Raw genomic sequence first — 27,801 nt, 5'->3', positions numbered from 1 at the left:
CCCAGTAGGTGATAGCTTTGCTACCTATCAGGTAATTAGCCGCCCTGGAAGCCTGCTTTGTCTAAGGCCTCAGAAAAGAGAAGCCCTCCTTTGTCTCAGGTAAGCAGCCCATTTTCCAATCAGTGGCTCTAATTGCCAGATCGCTGGCTTGCACACCTGCTAGGGCTAGACTTGCTCTGTTGGGGAGGTAAGTGGAGACACAGAATCTCCTGGGACCTAGTTACCTGGGTCAGTGGGAACTGAGTGGATGTCCTGGTGCTCAGAAGTGTCTGCAGACAGGATGGAGAACGTGGGGGATTCAGCTCTAGGAGAGGATGCCACTTCATGTTTAGAGCTGTCCATGGCTCCCAGTGTCCTTCTGAAATAAACAGACCAGCACTTTTCCAGTGCGAGTGTGCTTTCCCAGGGGATCTTGGTAAAAAGCAGATCCTGATGCAGTAGGCCTGGGGGGAGCCACAATTCTACATCTTCAGCCAGCATCCAGATGACAGAGAGGCTGCTGGTCTGTGGACCACACTTTAAGGAGCAGGACATGGAGCTCCAGGACTGACTTTGGGAGAAGGGGGAGTTTCCACTCCCACATCCTGGTTTATGCTAGGTGGTCCTTCAGTGCTCTTGTGACCTCTGTGAAGCCCATTGCAGTGTGGACCACACAATGTTGTAAATGCTTATTTACCTTCAAGGCCTGGGCACCTCCTGTGAGGCCACTCCTGACAGCAATGCCCACCCTGGGGCTTGCAAAGGGCACACATTGTGATTGTTCACCAAACTGAACTGGATTATGTGTACCTAGTTCTGCTGCCATAACCACATGTCACTTCACTACTCAAAGTTGCACTTTTCTCATCGGCCAAGAGGGCACAGTGAGAGGCAACCTACATCAACCACTCACCAGCTTGGGAGTACAAACAAGGTTGTGCCACTCCTTCTTTCTCTTTTATTTATTCTTCAATTGAGGTATAACTTACTTCAACAGGGTAAAAGATACAAATTTCTCAATAGAATTTGCATTTGTATATACCCGTCTTATTCTGCTCAGGCTACCATAATGAAATACAACAGGCTCCATGGCTTAAACGACAGAAATGTATTTTCTCACCATTTTGGAGGCCAGAAATCCTAGATCAGGGTGCTGGCTGATTTGGTGTCTGATGAAGGGTCTGTTTCTGACTTGCAGAGCACCACGTTCTTGCTGTGTGTTCACATGGTCTCTCCTTGTGTTATGCATGCAGAGAGTAGGAGGGAGAGAAGGAGAGGGAGGGAGACAGATAGAGAGACAGAGAGTGAAAGACAGAGTGAGTGCACAAACTCTGCTGTTTCTTTTTATAAGGATGCTAATCTTATGGGATTAGGGACCTATGGTATCATTTAACCTTAATTCCCTTCTAAAGGCCCTGTTTTTAAACATAACCATATTGGGGAAGAGAGCTTCAACATATGAATTTGAAGGTGTGGGGAGACACAATTTAATACATATCTATACTCATACAATACTACCCAGATTACGACAAGAATATTTCAGGTATCTCAACAGTCTCCTTTATGTCCCATTTTGGTTAATGCTCCTCCTTCCAAAAGTAATCACATTCTGACTTCTGTCATCATAGATTAGTTTAGCCAGCTCTTCAATTTCATATAAATAGAACAATCAGTATGGTATACTTTTCTGTAAGTATTTCTGGTTTCTTGTGCTCAATATTAGGACAGTGAGATTCTTTCATGTTGTTACATTCTCCTCATCCTTATTCTTTCTGAGTAACAATGCATTATAGAAACATACCACAGTTTGTCTTCTTTTTTTTTAACCTGTTGATGGGCATTTAGGTAGTTTCTAGTTTCAGGCTATTACACATAGTGCTGCTATGAATATTCTTGTGTAGGCACTTTGGTGGAAATATGTAAACATTCCTGTGTATATATGTGTAGTAATACCCAGAAATGAAATTACTGGGTCACAATCTATGCTTTCAGCTTTTGTAGCTACTGCTAAACAGTTTTCCAAAGAGATTGAACCAATTTGCACTCCCAAATTGAGTATTAGAGTTCTAGTTGCTCCACATCTTCCCCAATGCTTGATAATATCAGTCCTTATTTTAGCCATTTTCAAGGGTGTGTGGTGATATGTCATTGTAGCTTTAACTTAAATTTCTTTGATGACTAATAATGTTGAATAGGTTTATTTACCATTTAGCTATCTTGTTTAGTGAAAATAAAGTCTCTTCTAAATATTCAAATTTGTTAATCAAACCTCTAAATTACCAGGGAGTCCACCTTTTTCCTCTTGTGGTCTCTTCCTCTGCCAGCAAATTGTCCAGAAAGTCTGGTCCAAGGAGGTCAGTCTTGCTTCTGAAGTTAGGTAGAGAATAAACCAGAGTTTCATTCATAAATTATCACTATCTAGTCTTCAGTCTCCACAATGTGCTGCTGTTGGGAACTTGTCTGGTGCAGTCTGGTGCCCCTGTTTCCCAAGTTTTGAGGATGCTGTTCCAGACTCCTGCCCAGATTACAGAACGACTCCATGCTCAGGGTCTCAAGTAGTCTTTTAGAGGTCACAGTCAACCACACAGTCACTGAACGCTATAGGTTGGTGGTCGTGTTTTAGAAACGATCAAATTAGGGGGCTATGACTAGATGGTGTGTCCATTTCAGCTATGGTCCTTTTCCCCAAGCACCCAGATGTTATTACGGGGCTGCATCTCTAGACCAGACACCCCATTCCTTCACAATGATCTCCACTGTAGGGCTTTAGATGTCCACCCTCTCAACCTGCTGCCTATTTCCTTCATCTGGGACTTCCCCAGCCCTGCAAAGAAGTTCTACAAATGTTGAATTTTGCAACAAAGTGAGTTCAGGTCTCAATCTTTTTCCTCCCAGGAGGCTTCATTTACAACCGCAATGTAAATTTATCCTTGCCCATTGAGAAATCTTGAAGGGGAGAGTGGCAGTCATGTGTCAATGGTTCTATTACACCTTTCCTTCAAGGAATGGGTTTTCACCTCAACTGGAGACACCACTTATGTGGCTCTTTCACAATCCAAAAGTTTACCACAGGGTGATTTACCGTGTCTCCCTAGAGAAGTGGCTGGTGGGTTCTTTTAGTGAAAATAAACTAATTTATTAAAACAATATTTCAATGAAAACAAAATAATAATTACAAGCTCTGCTTCATCTAATATCTCATTACAGATATTTACAGGGCTATTTTGCTTAGTGATAACGGATTAAAGTATTAAGACCCTTGGGTTTGAAAGCTGGTTGAGAGGTCTGGGTTTGGGGAATAATCTGGAAGGCATCAAGAGTGGCCTGTAGGTTTGATATGGTTTGGCTCTGTCCCCCCCAAAATCTTTTTTATGTTTATTTTTTTGGGATGGAGTCTTGCTCTGTCACCCAGGCTGAAACGGAGTGGCACAACCTTGGCTCACTGCAACCTCTGCCTCCCAGGTTCAAGCGATTCTCTCGTCTCAGCCTCCCGAGTAGCTGGGATTACAGATGTGCACCGCCACACCTGGCTAATTTTTGTATTTTTAGTAGTAGAGATGGGGTTTTGCCATGTTGGCCAGGCTGGTCTCAGACTCTTAAACTCAGGTGATCCACCCACCTTGGCCTCCCAAAGTGCTGGGATTACAGGTGTGAGTCACTTTGTCCTGCTCCCACCCAAATCTTATCTTGAATTATGGCTCCCATAATTCCCATGTGTTGTGGGAGGGACCCAGTAGGAGATAATTGAATCATGGTGGCAGTACCCCATACTCTTATTCATTGTAGCGAGTAAGTCTCATGAGATCTGAAGGTTTTATAAGGGGAAACCCCTTTCTCTTGGTTCTCATTATCTCTTGTCTGCTGCCATGTAAGATGTGCCTTTCACCATCTGCCATGATTGTGAGGCCTCCCCAGACACGTGAACTGGGAGTCCATTGCCATTAAACCTCTTTTATTTTATTTTAAGGAAAAAATAAATTTCCTAGTCTTGGGTATGTCTTTATCAGCAGCATGAAAACAGACTAATGCAAAGTTGTAGCAGGTAACTGAAGCTGTAGAAGTGGATGAGAGTGTTCAGGAAGATGATGGGGAGAGAAGAGAGGTGGATGGGACTGAATTCTAAGAGTGTCAGCATTGAAGAGATGGTCAGAGAAGATGCAGGAAGCTGAGCAGGTGTGAGGGCACATAATCAGATGTGCCTTGAAGAAGATACTTCTGCCACTCTGCAGAATAGGCAGCAGATGTGCAGAGTTGGATGCAGAAAGACACCTGGGGGTTGGAGTGGAGGGTCAGGAAAGAGATGATGGGAACTTGGGCTTGGGGATGTGACATTTGGGGAGTCAGGTCAATGGGGGAAGCTGGAGATGAATTGGGAAGGGGGGTGAGTGGACAGGATAGATCAAAAGGTCTCCAGCTTGTGTTGGTGACATTCTGCTAGATGGGAAAGTCTCAAGGGCATCGGGGGCCTGGGCGGAGGTTCAAGGTCATAAGGATTCATTTGGACATGTTGAGGTTGAGGAGTTTTGGAGATATCCAAGCAGAAAGACATGCTGTTATAGTCTGAATTGTGTCTTCCCTCCACTCACCAACCAAATTTATATGTTGAAACCCTAACCCTCAGTACCTCTGAAGTCAACTGTATTTGGAGGTAGGGCCTTTAAAGAGGTGATTAACATGACCACATGTGTATTTGAGAGTGGCAGGTGGGAGAAGGGAGAGGATGGAGAAGCTACCTATTCAGTACTATGCTTATTACCTATGTGATGACATAATCTGCACACCAAACCCCATGACATGCAATTTTCCTATATAACAAACCTGTGTATGTACTCCTCAACCTAAAATAAAAGTTTAAAAAAAAGGATGATTAAAGCAGGGTGCAGTGGCTCATGCCTATAATCCTAGCACTTTGAGAGGCTGAAGTGGGGAGATCGCTTGAGCCCAGGAGCTCAAGACCAGCCTGGGCAACATAGAGAGACCCCATCTCTACAAAAAAATTTAAAAAACTAGCCAGGGGTGGTGGTGCATACCTGTAGTCCCAGCTACTTGGGAGTCCAAGGCAGGAGGATGGCTTGAGCCCAGGAGGTTGAAGCTGCAGTAAGCCATGATTGCACCACTGCACTCCAGCCTGTATGACAGAGTGGAACCCTGTCTCTAAACAGTAATAATAATAATAAATAAAGAGATGATTAAGTTAAAAAGAAGTCCTTAGGATGGGGTCCTATTCCAATCTGATTGGTGTCCTTTTAAGAGGAAACTTGGATACAGAGAAAGACACTGCGTGCACAGAGGGAAGACCATATTGAGGACACAGTGTAAAGGCATCATCTTTGAGCCAAGGAGAGAGGACGCAGGAGTAAACAGCCCTGCTACACCTTGAACTGGGACTTCCAGCCTGCAGACCAGGGAGAAAATAAATTTCTTTTGTTTAGAAAGTAGGCACCCAGTCTGTGCGACTTTGTTATGGCAGCCCTTTGCTGATTAATGAAGTTGCCCAGGAGCTTCAGCCCTGCCTCAGATGCTGTGATTGACCAGGAGGAGCCTAGGGTCTGGGAGCCCTTACTGACTCTTCCCTGGTCACTCTAAGCCCAGCCAAGAATATCTAGTTCAGCTTTCTGAGCACCCTAAGACTTCTAATCAGGCTGCCCCGAAGGAGAAAGCTGAATGGATCAGGATGTAACATGAGGCTTGAATTGGAGGCACCTCACTGCCTCCCTCACCCTTGGGTGCTGGCGATGCCAAATTGCACGTCACCTCTGATGGCCCACGTCTGTGCTCTTCACAGACCTCACAGTGGCATTTCATGCATATTTACTGAGATGCTCAGATATGCAGCAGGGAGAACAAATAGAAAGAGAGAGAGAGAGAGAGACAGAGACAGAGACAGAGAGACGGAGAGAGAGGGAGGGAGAGGGGAAGGGGAGAGAAGGAGAAAGGGGACCCATCCTAATATTTGCATCACTCAGAGACAGGATGGAGTAGAGGATGCTGGTACAAGGGGAATGTGGTTTGAGAGTGTGAGCTTTTCCAGGGGGATAAAGGGAACAGCTTCTTGTATAATGAGATTGACTTTTAAATTGAAAGTGCTAGTGCTTGTGCTGCAGTTCAGACTTCCCTGCTGTGTGTTTATTCCCAAGGCTCTAACATTAAGACATCGTACATACGAGCTGGGAGCATTCAATTAGGTTTTCTGTTATTAATCAGCCAATTAAGCCACAAACTCTGGGATATACATTTTCACTCTTAAAGAGGTGAGAAGCGTGCTGGGGCCCCCAGTCTTGTTGAAATGCCAGCATGGTGTGGAGGGAGAGGCCAGGGATCCAAGAGAGTCTGGAGGAGAGAGGATGGGATGCAGTAGCGGGAGAGAGTGGATCCATCCTATGTGCAGTGTTGGTGTTTTGGTTCTAGAGACTTCTGGGACAATGGCCATGGAAGGTTTTCTTGTGGAGGAATGCCAACTGGAGACTAGGTGGAAGAAAAACCATTAGCTGTGAAGTTTGGCTGACTTTGGAGTCAAGTCTGCCAGGAGAAATACTGCTTTGCTATGCTGAGCCTCAGTTTTCCCATCTGCAAAACGGGAACTTTTAACCTCTGTTTTTGAGTCCTTCCTCCTTTATAAGAAGCAAATCCAATAAGATAATGAATATGGAAATATTTTTTTGGAAGCTATCACATGCTAGAGAGGGCATAAGGAAGTAGTAGTGGCCATTATGGACAAAATTTCTGCATAAAAACATTTGAGGACAGTAATAGCTCTTCGAACATGAAAGATTAGTATATAGACTGAGTGGCTAATAAGCACCTATACTTCATTCATTAATTTAATCTGATGATTCCAATGAAACAGACAAAAGGAAGAGAACACTCTTACCCTAGCTAATACTCCTTAGCCTGCTCTAAGAGATAAATCCTTCAATTCACTGTACCCCAAAATGGGGTACAGTCCAGACTGCAACAATTGGACAGGATTGGGGAAGGGAGAATAAAGATCCCAAAACTTTGCGATATGGACTCAGACATTTTATTTATATTCATAATAAGTACCAATTAGAAGAAAGCTGTCAATCTGTTGAGATGATGGGTCCTTAAAGGAAACTAAATAAGAACAGCTAATCATTAGGTCATAAATCAATTGTAAGCGTTTGGATCTGTGATTAGCATACAAATAATTTGTTGTTAGACATTTTTGAAATTAAGTGTTGGTGTAATTAGCACATAAATCATTTGCACATGGGTGTTCCTGAAGTGTCTGATGTGTAATTAGATATAAATCATTTGTATTTGGGAGTTTCTAGGGTGTTTGTTATGTCATTAACACACAAATCATTTTTACGTTGGTGTTTTTAAAGTGCCTGTTGTGTAATTAGCACATGGATTATTTGCAAACACTGTGTATGGTTCAGATTATTTGCTGTGTAATTAGCATGAAAATTATTGGTACATAGAATTGTTTGAAGTATTTAGTGGGCAATGAGCATGTATTTAATTTGTAAATGATAATCTCTAAAATGCCTTTTGTAATTAGCACATATACCATTTGTATATGTGTATGTTTAAGTTTCTTGATTTGTAATTAGTGCACAGATCATTTTGTGAATGAGCTCTCTTAAGCAATTTATAATTTGCATGAAAATCATTTATCAATGGGTGTTTCTAGAGTACTTGATTTATAATTAACATATAAGCAATTTGTAGATAGATCTTTAATAACTGCTTGAGAAAAGTTCTTCCTCTTTTAAGAGATACTCTTTTATCCTGTTTACATTTGCTTAGCCAGCCTAATTGCACTTATGAGTTGATAAATTTTTATGCTTTTTTACCCACTGAAAGTTTGGAATGCATACTCAAAGCGTTTCATTAGAGTCTGTTCTTGGTTTGTACTTGTATGAGATCAAAAGTCTGGTGCCTTCTTAGAGATTAGGGTCAGATCTCAGAGTCTCTTTCACCAAGGTGGAGTTGTATCCTACGTTTCACGGGATCATAAAGTGTGCTGTCTTGGACCTATTTCTAGGGATCTAGTGAAAATAATGACAGGCAACACCAATTTATAAAAAATATGAGCTTTATCCAAATAAGAAGCCCAAATACCCCAGAAAACGACTGTAAAGGAGACAGAAAAGATAATTAAAATTGTTGAGCACTCAGCAGATGCCAGGCATCACCCTAATTGTTTTATGAGAGAAATATCAATTAATTATAATAACCATCATGACAGTCAGGCATTATAGCACCACTATTAATCAAACATACAATGTAAAAAGTTCCAGAGTTAAGGAAACCTTTATAGTGTGTCTTGAAAAGCATCCCATGTTATGAACAAAATAATGAAAAAAAAATGATCATGACTATATTAATTCTGGCTTTGAATTCCAAAGGTAAATGAAAAATCTTCTAAGGATTTAGACAGAAAAAATTAAACATTAAAATAATAATTTAACTTCAAAAGACTAAGATTTCTCCTCTGCAATAATAAATGCCCTCAAAAGGGCACCTTAAAAGAATAAAAGATGAGACCCAATAATTTTATACCCAGCCAAACTGTTTGTATTGTATGGATGTGGCAGAAGAAAACATTCTTATATATTTTTTAGTTTTGAAAAGCATATCTTCATATACTCTTCTAGAAAAAAATTACTTGAGGATGGTCTACAGACAATAAATATATCAAAATATGTCAAGAATGGCTAAATGATGGTAAGAAAGGACTTGCACATAAACCATGTCTTGGTTTGAATACAGCAAGAGATTCCATCTGATCAATGTAGTAAAGAATGCGGCTTAGAATTTGGTCCCAGAAGAGAAGAAGGGGGAAACTCTCTCTCTGTTACAGGTAGTTAGGAATGAGCCGGGCAAGAGAGGGCTCTCTCCCCGACCCACTAGAAATTTGTGGTGATGGCTCAGCAATTACTGCATTGCTTCTCTAAAAGTGATAAACTGGCAGCTGGCACCAGGAGAGGTTATTTCATGATGGTCCACACCTGTTAACGCTCAAGTGTTAATTAAAGCCAGGCCCCAGGGAGAATCAACTTCTTGGGCATACACATTAAGAGACAAAAATGGCAAAGTATGATCTTCTGGGTATACCACCAGAAAAAGGATGAAAGCCTTGGATGGGCATGCCTGTAACTCTCTAAATACACTGCACATGCTCAATTCCCAAGGGTAAATAAAACACTGAACATGCAGAAAGCTCCCTCTAAGGGAAGAATCATGGGAAATAGGTGAGCCTATAAAGCCCTAAGATCAAGACTAAATGACCTCCATTTTTCTCTCTCTTCGACCTTCAGGTGCCCACTTGGATCTCTTCCAAGGGTTCTTTCCTTTCTTACCTGCTCTAAAGCCTTTTTAATAACCTTCCACTCCTGCTCTGGAACTTGCCCCAGTTTATTTTTCTGCTTTATGCTCCTCAATCAAATTCTTCTTTCCGAGGAGGTAAGGGCTGAAGTTGCTGCAGATTCACATGGATACACGACAGTAGCTTGGGGTAACCTGGATCTCTTCTGCTGGTAACAAGATGTCTCCAGTCATAACAGATTCTCACTCAGTATTAAGAAAATCCTGGAGATGACATAGTACCATCCTTGCCAAATCACTTGTAGTGAGATTCCACAATCCTTAGTTGTTCATAAACTAGCTTGCAGTATCTGTATCAATAGTGTTATAATTGAGGTTTTTCTTTAAATCAATCCACTTGATTTTTAAAAACACATTTATTTCAAAAGATAATTTATGTAACACCTGTAAATGCAAAACCCTCATCATCAGCCATAAATAGAAGGCAATCATAAATATAAAAGCAGTGAGAATATTAAATGTTGCCATTACCAGGACATGCAGGATTTTGTCTGTTTCTTTTTTTTTATACTTTAGCAACTTGGGAATTAAAATGTAACTTACAACAAATGGTCTTTTACAACTAATTGGAAGATTAGTTTTCTGTCTTAGGGGTATGCAAAAATAATGGTGCATTTTAACAATCATGGCATCTTAGAGTGGGTGGAATACAGTAATAATATTCTATTGCATGTTGCTGGCCATATAACCACTTCTCACTGAAAGTTTTGTGTTTGAAGACTATTTGCTGCTTAAAAAGGGAGATTAGCAAGCGCTAGAGAAGTGTTAAAAACAGAGTAATAACAAGCGAAATCTTCCCGTATAATCAGACTGAAAGGGATTTGTGGAAGGCCTACTTCATTCTACGGGTCAAGGCTATTTAAAGCTGTGTCTGCATATGCCCCAGAAGCAGCTCTTCCACGCCCAGTGGGAAGCAGTGGTGTGTAAAATTCTTAAACAATTTCCTCTTAACAACAGTCTTTAAAAGAGTAGTGCAAGGTTTTCCTGGCTGTACCTCCGGCTTCACTGCCAAGCCAAATTTGCCCAAATACTAGAAGATTGTCTCCAAGACCCCACAAAAGCATGATGTATTTGTATACCTTTCAAAGAAAACACAGTGGAGACTCACGATTTCTATAACGGTATCAATACTGAAGCCCAGGCTCAATGAGGTTTTCCAGCTTGTTCCTGTAAGTGAACAGACAGGTTGGGGGTTTGTGGGGAGCAGTCAAAAGTCCTACTTAATCCCTAACTCACTGGTACAGGACCACGCTGATGGCGCTTAAGCACAATCATTCTGTCCTAGCACTTGCCAGCAATGGTGGAACCATTTGCACAAGGGTTGGGGGCTGGGGGGCATTAGGTGGAAGGTAAGGAGAAAAGGATGCAACCGTATGGCCTATTCTTTGTCCACAAAAGCAGAGCTTCAGAGAGCAGCATGAGAGTTACTTTTCCTGTCAGAAACCTGAGAAAATATTTTCTAAATATTTAAAACTGACATTGAATGGCCTGATTTCACTAGACTTTTTTTGTCTTTTAATTGAGAAAGACAAACTGGTTGCCCAGTGGTAAATATTAGGTAACTCTGAAGGGCTCAACCTGTTGCCTTCTGCCTGGGATTCTTAAATGATCCAATGTTAACTTTACCTTCTTTTGAATGAATATACATACATGATGTATGATGTACAGTACATATGAAACACACACAAAGAGGGTGAAAAGTTAAAAAGCAAATCCTATAATGTTAACAGAGATGACCTCTTTGTTGGCTGAATTCTGATTGATTATTTTTACTCTATACTTCTCTCTCTTTCCCGAATGTTTGACCATGAGTGTTTATTGACCTTAGAATCAGAGAAGAAGACAAACATTAGAATTCACATTATTTACATACCTATCAATCTTAAGGATGTTAGAAAAAGCTTAGGAAAAAGTATGATTATTTTTGGATGACAGGTTTCGGGTGACTTTTATTTTTTTTTCTCACTTTTTAATATATTACTTTTTTTTTCTTAAACGACAATGGATTCATTTTGTAAGAGCAATAATGAAGTTATTTTGAAAGGGAACAGGCCGGGCGCGGTGGCTCAAGCCTGTAATCCCAGCACTTTGGGAGGCCGAGGCGGGTGGATCACGAGGTCAGGAGATCGAGACTATCCTGGCTAACACGGTGAAACCCTGTCTCTACTAAAAATACAAAAAACTAGCCGGGCATGGTGGTGGGCGCCTGTAGTCTCAGCTACTCAGGAGGCTGAGGCAGGAGAATGGCGTGAACCCGGGAGGCGGAGCTTGCAGTGAGCCGAGATCACGCCACTGCACTCCAGCTTGGGAGACACAGCGAGACTCCGACTCAAAAAAAAAAAAAAAAAAAAAAAAAAAAGAAAGGGAACAAAAACGACTGGACTCAACTGTGCCTTAAAGTAGTCCAGTAAACCTCCCAGTTACACGAACAGATGCGTGCGTGCGTGTGTGTGTATGTACGCACACACGTATATTTACATATACGCATATATTTACAGTTATGCATCACTCAACAGTTGGGGTATGTTCTGAGGAATGCATCATTAGGTGATTTCATTGTGGGAACATCACACATGATTTCGTTGTATGAAAATCACAGAGTGCATTTACACAAACCTAGAAGGTGTAGCCTGCTACATACCTATGCTTTATGGAACCTAGGAGCTATTGCTCTCAGGCTACAAAGCTGTACAGCATGTTGCTGTGCTGAATACTATAGTCAATTGTAACACAATGGTAAGTATTTGTGTATCTAACCATAGAAAAGGTACAGTAAAAATGCGGTATCACACTGTTATGGAAATGTTGTGTATGTGACCTGTCAATGACTGAAATGTCATTATGCAGCATATTACTGTAAATATTCATAAAATTTATTAATAGATATAGTTATTATATCTTCACTAACCTAGTTTGAGTTGGGTTTTATAATTTATAGCAGAAAGAGTCCCAATTAATACACTGTTGCTGACCAGGTTGGACTTTATCTTCCTGCAAACTCATGTTCATCCCTAGGTTCCTCTTACTGAAAAGCCCCTTACTACAAGTCATTTTTAATGGTTTTGCTTTCAAACTGGTTTTCTAAGAAAACAATCCCAGCAGTTCTGACAGAGTGAGAGCAGCCTGGAGTGGGTCTGGGAGAAGAGTCTTCCAGATTAAGTTACCAGCTGCAGAGGAGAGTGGACTGAGAATGTTTTCTAAATAAGCCTGGACACAGCCTAACGGCACATCCCTGCTTTATTTCTCCTTGTTAGCTCTGACCTCTCTCCCTCACCCAGCACTCCGCCATGCACTCAGGACTAATTTGTTCAAATAAAACCTGACTGTTTGCAAGCCCAGGTGAAAGGGATATATTTAAATACATCTTAAAAGTCAAATAATGTATATACACACACATACATATTATGAGAATGCTGTTCTTGCTTTATTAGCCTCAATTGGAGAAAGAAGAGGGGGAGAGGGGATCTTTCTCAGGGCTGATTCCCTGGCTGTGCGGCCTCAGGTAAATCCCTTGCCTTCCTTGAGCTTCTCAAATGGGTCAAGATGACCTATAGGTGTTCCCTTCCAGCGCTGACATTTTTATTATTTGTGAGAAATGAGAGGATCCACAGGCATGTTAAACATTCATGCATGTATTTACTCACTTCATCCTACCAGTCCATTCATTCATTCATTCTGGTGCTTGAGTAAACAAGTAAGCTGGTGAGGCGGGATAGCTAGCGTAATTAGACAGGCCTATATTCAAATGTCAGTTCTGTGACCTGGGACAGCTCCCTCAAAGTCCTGGGACCTTACTTACCTGAGGACCCAGGGACCTCTATAAAGTGAGTATAGCATTACCATCCCCAAGTGCCGGAGAGAGGAGATCTACATGAAGGTAAAATTAGAGGGCCCGGTACAAATAAATCCCCGGATTACACCAATTTCCCAATTTTAGAGCCCCTCTTCATATCTTTATTATTATTTTTTATCAGAACTTAATCATACAAGGACTTTGCTTCCAGCAAGATGGGATGATAGGGCCTGGATTTACCCTCCCATATGAAACAACTAAAACAGAACAAAAGAAAACACGTAAAACAATGGTTTTCAAGACATCGAACATCAGGTATCAAAGAACAGTGATCCCAGAGAGATGGCAAACAAATGAGGTGAGCTCTACAATTGCCCCAGCTTATACTTTGAGAGAGACTCCAGTCCACAACATAGGGAGGGGAACTCAGACAGATCTGGGTGTTCTTAAGTGGAGGAGATAAGCCTGGGTGTTCAGGAGGCCAAGTCTGCTACAATTGGCAGAGCGAAGTACCAGAGAGAGAAAGCTGGAAAAGAGAGCTCTGGAGATTTGCCGAGGGCTCTCCTTAAGTACTCAGCAGAGTGCTTATCAACAAATGCTTGTGAGGAAATGACCTGAGGCAAAGAGGAAGAAGTACTTGAAAGGATTAGATACCATAATACCCAGGAATAACTCCTGTTCCATCAGGTGGAGCTCTCAGAAACATTTTACCTTAGTAGTAGGGAATAATTATTCCTGGATCAAACACTTTTCTGGTCCCACATGACAAAGCTTAAAAGCGAGACCTGAAAGGATCAAACTGTTTCCAAGTAACTGCATCTAGGAACAAAGCTCAAGAATATTTATAGAAATACAAAAAAATTAGCACCTGAAAGGATAAAATTCACAATAGCTGGCACACAATCAAAATATTACCAGGTATGCAAAGAAGCAGGAAAATAGAACCCATAATGAGGAGAAAATCAATCTATTGAAACAATCAAAATGGCAAGGACATTGAAAGAGCTTTTAAAACTATTTCTTATGTTCAAGAACCTGGAGAAAAGATTGAGCATGTTAAGTGGAGACATGGAGACATAAACATTTTCAAAAATAAAAACGACAATATCTGAAATGAAAAATATATTGAATGGCATTAACCGAAGATTAGACATTGTAAGAGAAAAGATTAGTGAACCTGAAGACATAGAAATAAAAACAAACCAAATCAAACACACAGAAAAACAAAGAATTAAAACATTGAACAGAGCATTAGTAAGCTGGGGGGCAACTTTAAGCAGCCTAACACACATGTAATTGGACGTTCTGAAAGGAGAGGACAGAGAAAACAATTAAAGAAATTATTACTGAAAATTTTCCAAGTTTGATGAAAACTCAGATTCAAGAAGCTTAACAAACTTCAAATGCAATAAACAAACAAACAAATAAAACCTATTCCAAGACAAATGATAAATACCTAAAACAATGAAAAAGAGGAAATCTTAAACATCCAGAGAAAAGAACGTATTACACGCAGATGGAAAAAGATAAGAATTATAGCAAACTTTTCATTAGGAACAATGCAAGTCAGAAGATAATGAAGCAGTATCTTAAAAAAAAAAAAAGGGTTTGAAATTATATATCCAGGAAATATATTTTACAAAAAAATGAAGTCAAATAAAGAATTCTTTAAACAAAAAGACATGTGAAAGCTAAAACTTTCTCAGAAATGTTTAACATGTCTTTTTTTAGCTTTATCTCTGCAGGAAATGTTAAAGAAAGTCCTTCAGGCCAAATAAAAATGATACTAACATGGAATATGGGTATACAAAGAAATAAAGAGCACTGGGCATGGTCACTGCATAGGAAAATGTCAAATACATTTTTCCTAACATCTAAATCCCCTTAAATGATAATTCATGCTTTAAAGGGAGAACACTAACAATGTATTGTGGGGTTTATAACATACATAGTATGTTATAAATTGTTACAGCAAATGCACAAATGCCAGGTGGGGAGAAATAGAAGCATATTGTTGAAAGGTTCCTATACAATATATGAAGTAGCTTAGTAGCATTTAAAGGTAGGCTCTAATAAGTTAAAGATGTATGCTATAAACTCTAAAGCAACCACTACAATAACACAAGAGAGTTATAGTTAATTCCAAATGGGATAAAACAGAATAATAAAATAACATCCAATAAATCCAGAAGAAGACTGGAAGAAAGGAAGAATAAAACAAAAAACAGATGAGACAAATACAAAGTAAATAATAATATGGTAAGAAGATAGATTTAAGCCCAATCATATGAATAATCATATCAAATATAAATTATTCAAATACCTAATTAAAGGAGAGGTTATTAGATTGAATAAAAAAGCAAGACACAGCTATTGCTGCTTATAAGAAATTTAATTTAGATATAAAGATGCAATAAGTTGAAAGATGGAAAGATATACTTCCTAACACTAATTAAAGAAAGCTTGTGTGGCTATATTAATGTCAAACAAAGTAAATTCTTGAGCAAAAAATATTTTTATTGATAAAAGGAATGCAAGCCTGGGTTTCACATTAAAAAATCAGTGTAATTCATCATATTGACAAACTAAAGATGAAACATCATATAATCAACTCAGTAGTCACAGAATAAGAATTTGAAAAAAATTCAACATCCATCAATTTCTATTAAGAACTCCTAGCAAACTAGAAACAGAAAGAAACTTCCTCAACTTGATAAAGGTTATCTATGAAAAACTTACAACAAACACAATACTAAATGGTGAGTAAGTGAATGCTTTCCCTTTGATATTAGGAACAAGACAATGATGTCTGATATCAGCATTTTTATTCAACATTTTTCTGGAGGTTCTGGCCAGTACAATAAAGGAAGAAAAAGAAAGTAATAAGAGGCATCTAGATTTATTAGCAAACAATATAATTATCTTTCTGGAAAATCCTGCTGTATCTACACTAGAGCTTGTAGAACAAACAAGTAAATTTAGCAAGGCTGAAGAATACAAGATTGATACACACTCAATTACATTTCTATATATTAATAACAAATAATTGAAAATTGAAATGAAAACCCACTACTGTTTGCAATAGCATGTGAAAATACAAAATAGGGATACATCTGAGAAAAGATGGGCAAAACCTTCATATTGAAAACTAAGGAATATTGTTGAGAGAAATTAAAGAACATCAAAATAAAGGAAGAGGTAGGTATACCATGTTCATGGAATAAAAGAGTCAATATCATCAAGATGCCAATTTTCTCTAAATTAATCTATGGATTCAACATAATCCCAATCAAAATCCCAGCAGGCTTTTATTAATTGGTAGATAAAAAGATACAATGATTCTAAAATTTGTATGGAAAAACATAGAACCTAAAAAACCCAAACCTCTTTAAAAATAGAAACAAAATTTAAAATATATTTACAGTACCTGATTTCAAAGACTAAGTCCAAGTTTCTTCCTATTCCTAGTATGATATTAGCAAAAAGATCAATTTATCAATGGAACAGAATAGAATCTAGAAATTTACCCATACATATACAATCAATTGACTTTCAACACAGGTGCCTAGGCAATCTAGTGGTGGAAAGATAGTATTTTCAACAAATAATGTTGGAAAAATGGGATAGTCATATCCAAAAATTAATAACTTTTGTCCATACTTAATACAATAAACAAAAATTAGGTTATAATTGATTAAAGATCAAAATATAAAACCTAAAACTATAAAACTTCTAGAAGAAAGCATATCAGAAAATCTCTGTGACCTTGACTTAGGCAAAAAGATCTTTGATATGACACCAAAACCATTATCCATCTAAGAAAATATTGATAAATTGGACTTCATAAAAATTAAGAACTTTTGCTCTTTGAAAGGCATTGTTAAAGGAATCTAAAAATGCACAGAGTTAGAATATTTTCACAGCACATATTTGATATAGTACTTTTATCTAGAATACATAAAGAACTATTAAAGCTTGATAACAAACAAACAGCCTGATTGAAGAATGGGCACATGCTCAAAATTAATGTCACAACTAACTCAGAACTAGATGCTTAATTTTGAGAATGGGTGAAAAAGTTTGAATAGATGCTTTAACAAAGAAGATATACAGGCGGCAAATAAGCAATGAAGAGATGCTCGACATCATTAGCCATTAAGATACTTCAAATTAAAATCTCAATGTTATACCATTGTACACTGATTTGAAAGTCCAAAATGTAAAAGGCTATTCCTATCAGGTGTTGTCAAAGACAGAGAGAAACTAGAATTCTTATTTACTTCTGTTAGACCTGTAAACTGTACAGCCTCTTTGAAAAATGGTTTGTGGTTTTAAAAATACTTAAACATACTGCTACCATATTATCTAGCCACTTCACTCCTAGGTACTTATCCAACTGAAGGAATCTATTCATACAAACACTGTCCATCAATATTCATGGCAGCTTTATGTGTAATAGCCAAAAACTGGAAATAGTCTAAATAATACCCATCAAAAGTGAATGGATCAACAGACTGCAGTACATTCACGCAATGGAATACTACTTAGCAATAAAAAGGAATGAGCTATTGACATATGCATAAAATTGGACAAAACTCAAAGATATGCTGAGTTAAAGAAGCCAGACACAAAAGATTACATGCTATATGATTCCATTCATATAGAATTCTAGAAAAAGCAAAAGGAATCTATACTGACAGAAAGCAGAACCGTGGTTGCCTGGATTGCAGGGTGACAGTGGAAGTGGAGAATGACGACAGGAAGAGATGACAAGGTGACTTCTGGGGCACGAGAAGTCATATGACGATCATATGTTTATGATCTTGAATGTGTTGATGCTTTTATAGGTGCATACATATGCCAAAACCAATGAAATAAGAAATAATTTTAGAAGTAAACATAATCGCAGAGTCCTGCTGTTGGCAATTTGAGTCTACTATCAGCCCCTGAGGGTGAGAACTACACAAATTTCCTCTTATTAATCTAAGGTCCCAACCACACTTGACACATAGGAGAGAATGGATAAGCCCTTGACTGTTGCTATCAAGTAGATCTGAGTTCAAGCCCCCATCTTACTTTATGCTTGCATTGAGAATGAGAGCAAATGGCTTAACTTCTTGGAGCCTCAATTTGCTTTCCCATAAAGTGAGCACATGAGTAGACATCCAGGTATTTACTATCACCTCCATGATTCCACATTGTAAGGATCAGTTCACTTATCTGGCCTCCCTTCTGCCATGCTGGGGTCAGGCGCTCTTCAACCTGCCTCTGCTTCCTGAGGCCTGGCAGACAGTGGGAACTTTCCATGTTCATCTCACTGTCTCCAAGTGAAAAGTGATATGTGTCATGCAGCAGAGAGCCACTCCAAGTGACCAAAGGCTACTACTGTCCAATTCCCAGAGACTCTGACCAAGCAAGCTATGGTCCAGGGTGGGAGTGTGGAGCTGAGAAGTGCCCCCTCTTTGGTGAGCAGTCACTGCAAGGTCCTCTTTGGTGTCTCATTCTACTCATGCCTCTCTGAGTGCATGGCCCAGCATAGGGAGGTGACCAGCATGTCAGTCCTTTGCCATGTCTGTTCTTTGGGAAGACACCTCTTTTCTCCTGAGGGCTCCAGCCTGTCTTGCATCACAGTCAGTTACCTGGGGAGATGTAGGCAGGTGGCGGGAGGTTGACTGTTATGATAATCAAATTAGAAAATAAAAGGACAGTGCCTGTAGCAAGTGTTTAGTAAATATCTATCATTATTATCATCATGGTATTTAGGATACTGAGTTCTCTGGGGCTGGGTATTGTCCACTGCTTCTCCACTCACAGTACACTGCCTGCACATGGTAAATTCTGAGTTCACTAGCAAATAAATGAATTCATATGTTTCTTAGCAAATGAATGAATGAATTCAGGCCTGACTTTACCCAGGTACTGACTGCCTGACCACCCTAACCTTGTCCTATAATTAGGAGTTTGGGCCTGCCTCAGTGTGTGGGTGAGGCAGTCTGTTTCAGCCCACATGTGTCCCTGGGCATCAAACTCCATGGAATAGAAAGATGGGGGCAGAAAATCAATATCTACAAGCAGGAAAAACAGAAGGTTACTTGCATTCTCATATTCTAATATCTTGAATCCTTAATCAAACCTATAATCTAAAATGCAAAAGAGGGCTCAGGGAACACAAAGACTGCTTCATGCTAAATAGAAGCTTGGGCCCTGGTTGAAATGCTTTGTAGTTTTGTTCTATGAAGTCAGGAAAAGAGAATGAGGTAGAGGAAACAGCAACAACAATATCTAGCTACCATCAGTTGAATATATCCAATGTGCTATGTACTGTGCACACCATTGAATCTTTATGACCTTAGCAGTGGGCGTGATTCTCATATTCAGGGGGAAACTGAGGCTCCAAGAGGTGAAGTGACACGCCTTTGGTCATAAAGTGGGTAAATGGTGGAGCCAGACAAAGCCAGCTCAACTGATTTGCAAAATCTCTCTCTTCCCCTCCATCCCAAGCTGTCTCTGGTCCCATCGGTTACTCCCTTCCCTCTGCTCACACATTGTCTTTGTTCATGAAGTGTTACTATAACAGAATACCTGAGACTGGGTAATTTGTAAGGAACAGAGATTTATTTCTTACAGTTCTGGAGAATGGGATGTCTAAGATTGAGGGGCTGTATCTAGCAAGGACCTTCATGCTGTGTCATTCAATGGTGGAAGGTGGAAGGGCAAGAGAGAGTGAGAGAACAAGAGATTAAACTTGCAGCCTCGAGCCAGACCTTTTATAATTGGCATTAATTCATTAATGAGAGTGGAGCCCTCATTAAACACTTCCCATTAGGCCCCACCTCCCAACACTGTTGCATTGGGGATCAAGTTTCTGACACATCAACTTTGGGGTACACATTCAACCTGTAGCACCCATCTGTTAGAAATCTTGGGCCAGGCGGGGTGGCTCATACCTGTAATCCCAGCACTTTGGGAGGCTGAGGCAGAGGGATCACCTGAGGTCGGGAATTTGAGATCAACCTGGCCAACATGGCAAAACCCCATCTCTACTAAAAATACAAAAATTAATCAGACGTGGTGGTGTGTGCCTGTTGTCCCAGCTACTTGGGGGGCTGAAGCAGAAGAATCACTTGAACCTGGAAGGTAGAGGTTGTAGCAAGCCAAGATTGTGCCACTGCATTCCAGCCTGGGTGACAGAGAGAGCCTCTGTCTAAAAAAAGTAAAAATAAAAAAATCTTAGCTCATATCCTTTCAAAGAGCAACTCTAGCAAATTCTACACAGCCCTTCTGCTCTTGTACCTAATTGGTTGGTTTTTGGAAAATGGAATGACCCCTGAGAAACCAAGGTGGACTCTCAGTAAGAGCTTGAGCCTGGGAAGTTAAGAGACCTTTTTGAAATTGGATTGCAACCAGACGAGCCCATGTGACCCACAGGAGAGGACTTGGAGGAGGGCTAGTGGTAGTGTCAGTGACATCAGGACCCCTCACACATGCTGGGACTTTGCACATGCTGTTCCCACTGCCTGGAATCCCCTCCCCTCTCACCTCATTATTCTGAGGTCACAGCCTCACCTTCTCACTCCGGCCTCTCCTTGTTGCCCCCACACCCATTCTCCTCCCCTGCCTAGTTTCCTTCCATACATATTACTTGATACTTTCTAGGGAATCATATATTTTCCTTTATTTCTTTGATCATTGCGTATATGGACCATAGTTCACTCACTTGGCTTTTACTGATGGCCATTTATGTTTTTGGTCTTTGGCCAGAAGGAGCATTCTTATGCATACATCTTTGTCCACTGTGCAGTGACTTCCTTAGGATAAAAAAGTTCCTGGTGATGGAATTGCTGAACCAAAGATATGCAGTATCTTTCTGATGTGGTACCTTATGACTTAATATCTACTGTTCAATCCAGAGGAGGCTTGTTGAAGTGAGTTTTTGTATGGACTTTGACTAACCATGTTTGACTTGCTCCCTTGTTAAGAAGAAGTGTGGCCTGAGCCTAGTGCCATGGTGGTCAATTGGAGCAATAGGCACAAATCTTCACTCCTCCTTGCAACCACATTCTTTACCATGTCATTTTGCAGAGCCCTTCAACACTAACCACATGACATGCTTTGGGCAACAAGATGTCAGCTTATGGGATACATAAGCTTTGAATATGCTTTTTTGGATGGGCTTTCTTTCTCCTGCCCCTTGCCATCACGGCAAGACGTACATACGCAGGCTAGCCTGGAGGATGAGAGATATATGGAGCAAACTGAGATGCCAGAATCGTTCCAACTGAGGCCAGTCTCAATCAGCCAACAACCATCCAAGCCCTGGACATGTGAGTGATCCCCCGTAAGAGCAGCAGAACCACCTAGCTGAGCACCCTAAATGCACAAGCAATACAAACTTATTGCTGTATGCTGCTGAGGTTTTGTGGGTTTTTTTTTTTTTTTTTTTTTTTTAATGCAGCATCGGTCAATTAGTGTAAGTCAATAGATAACTAATGCACAAGGCATGACCGTGAAACCAGTTTTCTCACTGCTCTGCCAATAGTAGGGGCTTTTGCAGTCAGGTCTGCAGGCCTGGACATATTCTAAAATAACTCCATTGGTATGTACATTTACAAAAATTTTGATTCTGCTCATCAGCTGGGGGACTTGCTACTGCTTCTTGGAAGAGGCAGAGCCCAAAGTAAGATTTTGAAGGAGAGAGGAGGTCAGAGGACCTTGAAGGTTATGCAAAATGATGAATGACGTCAGGCCCATGACCACTGAGTTGTGTTCTAAGCTCCTTGCCATCCACGCTTACCCTGCATGGTTAGAGATTTCTGATGAGAGAAAGCAAGGGAAGTCATCTACAAAGGCAAGTGTTAACCTTGAAATAAACTTGCATGGGAATTTACTGTGTTAGTTACTGGCATGAAGGACACAAAATAACAAAGGGCAAATTTATCAACCACAGTTTTGCAAAAAGCCATGCAGTGGTGTGGTTAAGAGACCTGGTTAGGGCATCAGAATGTCTTGGCATGAATCCCAGGTCTGCTACTAATTTTTTGTGACTAAGGACTGATGCTATAACCTCTCTGGATCTCCTTTCCTTGAAAGCACAGCAGGGATAAAGGCACCTGCCTTGTGAGTGCTCTGCTACAGACGTAGATTCCTTCCTTGGGATGCTTTGCTCTGCTCTTCTTGGCTTGTTGTGCTTCCCGGGATCTCCCTGGAAAATATATTTTGTGCTGGGTGTCCCCTTTTTATAAATGCTCCCATGGGGAAAGTTCTGATTCATCCACTCCAGTTAAATGGGTGAGACTCAGAGGAATCAGGTGGGGAAGCTGGCTTTGGGGAAGCCTCACACTCTTCATTATCCAACAACAACAATAATAATAGCTACCACGATTTGAGCACTTACTTGGATTATCATAGCAGCCCTGAGGGAGAACTTGTCACGATTACTCCTATGTTACAGGTGAGAATTTGAGCCTTGGAGAGTTGAGTCATCTGCTCAAAGTCACACAGCCAGTAGTGCAACTCAGGTCTGTCTGAGCCTGAGAGGTTTTATCCAAGACATATACCAATATAGCATAGATCTAGTTAGAAATGTAGTTGCCCTTGGAATAAGAACAAACATACCTCCCAAGCAAATCTCACCCAGAGCTCAAAACATAAGATAAGAGATTTGAGCACATCTTAGTGCTCTTTCTTCTAGGCTCATTTCTTTCCCCTCTAGAAGCCTTTGGCCTTGATGTTGCTTCCATGGGCAGTTAGAATAGGCTAAGCTATTCTGCCGTAACAAAATAATTCCTGAATTTCAGTGACTTCCGACAATTTTTATTTCTCACTTATGCTACTTGCTCCCCATGAGGCAGCTGAGGTGTTGCAAAGCACTGGCCTCACTCAGAGTTAGCACCAGCTCTGTAATTTGCAGAGCTCAGTGCACAATGCAAATGCAGGACTCCTTGTTCAAATATTGCTAAGAATTTGAAGATGGTGACAACACAGCAATAAACCAAGTGCAGGGTCCCTTTAACTGTGGGACCCTGTATGACTGCATGGGTTGCTCACCTGTGAAGCTGGCTCTGCTGAGGGGTCCAGATTGACAGAGGCATCATGATTTGGGGCTTTGCTGTCATCAGAGCAGAGGGCTTGGGAGCCCAGCAAATCACTCACTGGCTCTTAAAGTTCTCCTGGAGGGGATACTCATCACTTCCTCTTGCTTATGTTCATACTCTCCACTTCTGTTCCAAATGGAGGGAGGAGAAATGGGATATTTGTACACAGACCTCAATGGCCACTGACCTCCTGCATCTACCTCCCACTGAGACCTCCCTTTCTTGCCAGTGTTCTCACCCTTGACCTAGCCATCTTCATTATGAATGTGCATGGTCATCTACCTGCAATTCAGGTTATGATGCTTGCCCCCAAATTTATTTTCTAGACAGTAACCTAAGGGCTCTCTAAAAAGCACCATTCCTCTTTTTCAAACCCTCCAATGACTTCCAGTTGTGGACTGAATGGTGTCTCCCCACTCCAAAGAATATATTAAAGTCCTAATCTCTGGAGCCTGTGACTGTGATCTTATTTGGAAATAGGGTCTTTGCAGATGTCATTAAGCTGTACATTATGATGGGGGTACTACTGGAGTTGGGTAGACCCTTAATCCAATAGGACAAGTGTCCTTAGAGAGAGGACAAGGAAACTATAATGGACACACAGGAAGAGAATGCTATGCGGTGACAGAAACGGGGACTGGAATGACATGCCTGTGAGGTAAGGAACACTGACGAGTGTTAGCAACTCTGGGAGCCAGGAGAGAGGCCTGGAAAAAATTAACTCTTTTTCTCTTTTTTTTTTTTTTTTTTTTTTTTTGTTGAGATGGAATCTCGCTCTGTCACCAGGCTGGAGTGCAGTGGTGCCATCTCGGCTCACCACAACCTCCACCTCCCGGTTTCAAGCGATTCTCCTGCCTCAGCCTCCCAAGTAGCTAGGACGACAAGCGCACGCCACCAGGCCCAGCTGAAAAGATTAACTCCTAGAGCCGTCAGAGGGAGCATGGCCTTGCCGACACCTGGATTTCAGACTTCTGGCTTTCAGAACTGTGAGAAAGTGAATTCTTATTGCTGAAAGCCACACAGTTTGTCACAATTGGTCACAGCATCCCTAGGGCACTAATACACTGCCCGTCACCCTAAGAATAAAATCTTAATGTCTCCCCTCACTTGACCTATAAGTCCCTGCATGGCCTGAGTTCTACCTACCTCTCAACCTTATTGCAAACCACACTCCACTATGCCACTGTGCTTCAATGACACTGGCCTCCTTTCTGCCTTCAGACTTTTGTTCTTGCCATTCCGTCTGCCCGAGTGCCCTTTCACCGCAGCAAGATTGGGTTGTTCTCATTCATCAAGTCTCCACTAAAATGATCTCTTCATGAGAGGCTATTTCTGGGGCCCTGTGTAAAGTCGCTCCTTCTGTCTCCACATTGTCCTTGAACTAGCCTTTCACTATCTTTGATCAAAGATCCCTCGTGATTTTCTTCCTCACATTTTTCACTATTAGTGATGATTTTCTTGATCTATGCATGTGTTGTCTGCCTTCTCTACCGAAACATAAGCTCCATTGCCAATGTGGACAATAAACTATAAGGTGGGCCCCATGATCTCCACTTCCCAGTACTCACACACTCTTTTGTGACACTTTCCTTGAGTGTCTTGCCTCTATCCAGTGCTACAAAGGGGATAGGAAGTCACGTCTATGATTATACTGTATAAAACTCTAATGCCTATTTTGCTAATATGCTAATACATTCTCTCCCTTGCTAGCTTGGATGGCGCCAGTGGCCATGTTGTAAGCCAACCTATGGAGAGACCCCCAGGGTAAGGAACTGGAAACAGCCTCTAGCCAACAGCCAATGAAAAACAGAAGCCTTCAGTACTCAGTGTTAATGGAACAGAATTCTGCCAACAACACATGAGTTTGGAAGTGGCTCCTTCCCCAGTCAACCTTGCAGATGAGACTGCAGCCCCAGACAACACTGTGATTGCAGTCTCATGAGAGATCCTGAGCAGAGGATCTTGCAAAGCCTGGATTCCTGAGCCACAGAAAACATGAGATAATAAGTGTTTGTTTTTCTCGACTACAAAGTTTGTGGTGACTTGCTATACAACAGTAAATAACAAATACAGTCAATGATCTACTCTGTCTTGTTTGCTCCTCTGACTCAAAGCCTGGCATAGTGTCTGTCTTATAGCATGTGCATAGTTAACATGCACTGGTTGATTGAATGTGTGGTGCTCATCAACATGGCACTGTATCATGTTGCCAAAGTGTGTGTATGTATGTATTGTGTGCATGTGTGTGTGTAATAGATACTATCATATACATATTAATATTCAGGGTAGATATATATAGTAGATAGTGTATTATAGATAATATAATGTATGTATACACACACATGCACACATACACAGCGTAGAAAATTAGACTTTCCAACGGTGATGAAAGATAGCCAGCACTAGACCTGACATCATGGGTTAGGGATTTTTGCCACAATCTTCCTCCTTGTCTTTCACCTTTTTTTTTCTTAACACTTATAAAGAAATAGGTTGAATTGTACCATTACTAGGGTCTCCTGCAGTTTTGCTTTCTATTCCAGTCTTTGGAGGAAGGTCATGAAAATGCTTACTTTTTCATGTTATGTTTTTTTCTGGCCTGCTCTCAAAAAATATAAGACTCTTTGAGTTAATGTAATAAAATTAGAAAGAGATTGAGAGAAATCAAAAGAGATGGGGAGAGAGAGAGAGAGAGAGCGAGAGAGAGAGAAATTGAGAGAACCAAGCAAGGCAACTCCTCCTGGCTGAAGTCTAGCGAGATGCTTATTTAATATTACAAGGAGGGTGAACAATTAGGACATCCTCTCCTTGTGCCTGCAGACTCCATCTCGGAGACTAATAGATATTTACTTAGTCCTGTCGGTCGTGCTGTGTTTAATATTTATCCATCACAGGAAGCTGCTGCATGTTAAATGTCAGCCTCTTGATTTCGACAGCTCGTGGCTACGCAGCTCACAGCTACGAGCAGGCAGAATTGCACAAACAGCCCCAGCGGCCCCTGGTCTCAAACCTGGCTGGCTTCCTGACAAAGCCATGCCCAGTGTCTGTGCAGTGCCCAGGACTGGCCACTTGGTGGGTCCTACAATCTCTGAGGGGTCCGACCCAAGGTCCTTGAACTTTGGGGTGTCAGTCAATGCCAAGGACAGCAGGGCTGTGGCAGCGGGAGGGGACTTACCTTTAGCAGCTGACACGTGCACCAGGGACCCTGCCAGCTTCTGACCTCCACTCTCTCCTTACGTCTTCAGCACAGATATGCTCTACATTGTTCACTTGTCCCTTCAGATCCTTTTTGCACCCTGCTACCTTCGGCTACGCACCCCAGGAAGCTGACTTCAGTGGGCTGCATCCAGTTGTGGGGGTCTCCCTAGGCAGCTTCTGGCTGAATTCAGCCAATAGAGAATCCCAGAAGGAGCTCTGCGGGTGGGACAAGAGAGAGATGAAGGCATTTATTTCCCCACATTCTTCCCTGCAGAGTTGCTGTGGGCTGGCTTCTTCACTTGCCTGAAGGTGTCAGCTTCCCCTGCCAGGCAGCCCTTCCCTCAATCTCATTCTCCTTCTGTCTCTCTCTCTTTCCAGGTAATCCCACCCTACTCCACTCTTTCAGGCCTGAGAGTGCAAACAGTTCCCCACTGTTACTAACCCTTTGGTGCTGTTCCTTATCACCCCTAATGGCTTCTCTATACCCTGCTCCATCTTAATGACCAGCCCCTGGATCAAATGGTCCCAATTTGAAATATGCCATCTCTCTCCTGCGGGAATTCTCTCTATACATCCCTAAGAGGCAGTTATTGCTTGTTACATTTTACAGAAGACAAAACTGAGTCTCAAAAAACTTGGGTGGAGTTTATGACCTTGCATGAGATCATAAAGAAGTTACGGGCACAGCGGGGGTCTTTGGATCACCTGTTTGGTCAACTTTGCCTGACACCATCTAATCTACTGGCCACAGGTAGTGGCCCCAGCTTGGTTTTTCTCAAATGCAAATGTGGCAATGCATATTTTGTTTGAAACTTCATTACTGTTCCTTCATCTGAATGATGCCTTCTGACAACATTGTAATAGAGTCCCAGCCACCTCTTTGGCCACTGTCCACACACACACACACACAATGTGTAATCTGCCCCCAATCAGGGTAACCTGTGCCGAAGCAGCTGTTTCTTCTGCAAGCCTCCAGGGATCAGCATTGGGATGTTTCATAAGTTTAAGGTCTGGACTTAATAGCTATGAAAGTGAGTGAGCTCCCCATTCCTGAAGGTATGCAAACAAAACAGATCAAGCATCTTTCTGTCAGGGAGGCTGGAGAGAAGATTCATACAAGAGGTGCTGGTGGAGGGGGAATGAGATGATTCTGAACTGCTCATCATCAGGTCATGACAGGGAGAGAATATTGAAAATGCAGGTTCCGGGGTCACACCCTTAAAGATTCTTATTCCACAGGTAGGTGTGAAGTTCAGACACCTACATTTTATACAAAAATGCCCCCAAGGTATTAACTGTAGATGTTCCATAACATCCGAGGTCCCTCCTAGCTCAGTAATCAGCCAACCCCAAGCCCATTCCTTCAGGGTGAAGGTTGTCATG

At 41.2% G+C, this 27,801-nt stretch overlaps 1 long non-coding RNA gene across 2 annotated transcripts; it reads right to left on the bottom strand.

The window, feature by feature from the left end:
* Nucleotides 1–27,003, bottom strand: LOC105495729 (uncharacterized). Of its 2 annotated transcripts, XR_011614432.1 has the most exons (8): nucleotides 26,861–27,003; nucleotides 26,396–26,634; nucleotides 23,174–23,346; nucleotides 10,413–10,500; nucleotides 9,309–9,479; nucleotides 2,260–2,346; nucleotides 1,100–1,214; nucleotides 7–358 (listed from the first exon to the last, which is right to left on the bottom strand). It is a non-coding gene; the product is annotated as an uncharacterized lncRNA (long non-coding RNA). The 2 variants fall into 2 exon arrangements; XR_011614433.1 differs by lacking the exons at nucleotides 23,174–23,346; nucleotides 26,861–27,003 and having other exon boundaries at nucleotides 1–358; nucleotides 26,396–26,677.
* Between the last annotated feature and the right edge of the window lie 798 nt (nucleotides 27,004–27,801).

The sequence above is a fragment of the Macaca nemestrina genome, chromosome 15 (genome assembly GCF_043159975.1).
Source record: "Macaca nemestrina isolate mMacNem1 chromosome 15, mMacNem.hap1, whole genome shotgun sequence".
Lineage (NCBI taxonomy): Eukaryota > Metazoa > Chordata > Mammalia > Primates > Cercopithecidae > Macaca > Macaca nemestrina.
The sequence above is the reverse complement of the archived record's forward strand: the minus strand, read 5'-3'. Positions and strand labels throughout refer to the sequence as shown.